Below are 398 nucleotides of genomic sequence, written 5' to 3'. Positions count from 1 at the left end.
GCCGGCCCGGCAGGCCCCGCCCCGCCGCCCCTCCCCACCCCGGGTGTAAAATTTGCGGGGGGTAAAACATTGCACAGGGTGTGGGGGGGAGAATTAGGGGGAAAGGAGAGGGGCGGGCAGCCAGAGGGATTGAAGAACGGCGCGGGGACACCCCCCAAAAAAACCCCCACTTTTGGTGAAAAAGGCAAAGTGAAAACGGTTAAAAATTAATTGTTAAAGGTGGAGGAGGGGTTAATTAAGGGGGGGAGGCAAAAGTGCTACGTCCCGACGAGGATGGGATTCGAACCCACGCGTGCAGAGCACAATGGATTAGCAGTCCATCGCCTTAACCACTCGGCCACCTCGTCCTGCCCCACACCGCCCCCGGCCCCGCCCCTTCCTAACCGACGCGAGGCCCC

The 398-nt window shown here is 61.1% G+C and overlaps 1 non-coding gene across 1 annotated transcript; it reads right to left on the bottom strand.

Annotated features, from left to right (window-relative positions):
* Window positions 1–265: 265 nt before the first annotated feature.
* Window positions 266–347, bottom strand: TRNAS-GCU. Its single transcript has one exon. It is a non-coding gene; the product is annotated as a tRNA-Ser (tRNA).
* Between the last annotated feature and the right edge of the window lie 51 nt (window positions 348–398).

This window comes from Charadrius vociferus, unplaced genomic scaffold (genome assembly GCF_000708025.1).
Source record: "Charadrius vociferus isolate BGI_N301 unplaced genomic scaffold, ASM70802v2 scaffold1995, whole genome shotgun sequence".
Lineage (NCBI taxonomy): Eukaryota > Metazoa > Chordata > Aves > Charadriiformes > Charadriidae > Charadrius > Charadrius vociferus.
The sequence above is the reverse complement of the archived record's forward strand: the minus strand, read 5'-3'. Positions and strand labels throughout refer to the sequence as shown.